Source organism: Teleopsis dalmanni, unplaced genomic scaffold (assembly GCF_002237135.1).
Source record: "Teleopsis dalmanni isolate 2A unplaced genomic scaffold, ASM223713v2 unscaffolded_contig_4213, whole genome shotgun sequence".
NCBI classification, from domain to species: domain Eukaryota; kingdom Metazoa; phylum Arthropoda; class Insecta; order Diptera; family Diopsidae; genus Teleopsis; species Teleopsis dalmanni.
In genome coordinates, this window is record NW_024035595.1 from 1 (window position 1) to 911 (window position 911).

A 911-nucleotide genomic window follows, 5' to 3' on the forward strand; every position below is an offset into this window, starting at 1 on the left:
GAACAAGCCGAGCGTTGACACGTCGCATACACAAATTGTCCACCAAAATCAAACGAGCCATCTCACGACCGATGCCAATCGGTACCAATAACTAGTACCAATAACTTTGTACTATCAATTAAGTGGATTACAAGATGAAATTGAAATAATAGTAAGTATATACTGTGATAAGATTATTGTAAAAAATAAATGATATGACTTGAACATTTCTTTGTATTTTAAGAATCCTAAGTTTTGGAGTGAGCAGCAATACATTAATTGCATTTCTGGTTCACCAGAAAATAATGACTACGCCGAGAGGAGTTTCCATTTTGATTTTGAGTAATTATCAATAATTTTGATTAAGTATAATTATTTTATTTTGAGAACAATTTTTTTATAAATTATTAATAAATTACATAAACATATATGTCTTTAATATTTTCAGGAGTCTGGAACTCGAAACAAGTCATAAAGATACAGTGCAAGAAATAGAAAATGACAATAAAATTGAAACAACTCAATGTCAACTTAGTGACTCTAACGAAAATGTTTGAAATATTTTAAATATTAATTACAATTAATACAAAATTCATACAAGAGAAAATTAAAATATACCTTTATATGAACACTGATCAAAGTGAAAACTATAGAATTATTATTATTATTCATAATTATTGTTCTGAATTATTTAATTTCTAAATAAAAACTACATTGTTTCCAATGACAAGAAATATATTTCGAATAAAAAAAAGAGGTTATAGTCAATTGATTATTAAAACAAAACTAAGGGTAGGGTTCTTTTGTCCCTTAGTAGAGATTTGGGGGTGTTTCAAGTATTTCTCCATTTTTGACTGAATGTGACATAGCAAGTACATGAGTTATTCCACATTTACGCATACATTGTCCTATTAAAGAAATTTTTAAAGTCT

General features: G+C 27.2%; 1 long non-coding RNA gene across 1 annotated transcript; it reads left to right on the forward strand.

Moving 5' to 3' along the window:
* The first annotated feature begins 96 nt into the window (after positions 1–96).
* Positions 97–611, forward strand: LOC119665259. The gene is made up of 3 exons (XR_005251363.1): positions 97–151; positions 224–321; positions 428–611. It is a non-coding gene; the product is annotated as an uncharacterized LOC119665259 (long non-coding RNA).
* The last annotated feature ends 300 nt before the right edge of the window (positions 612–911 follow it).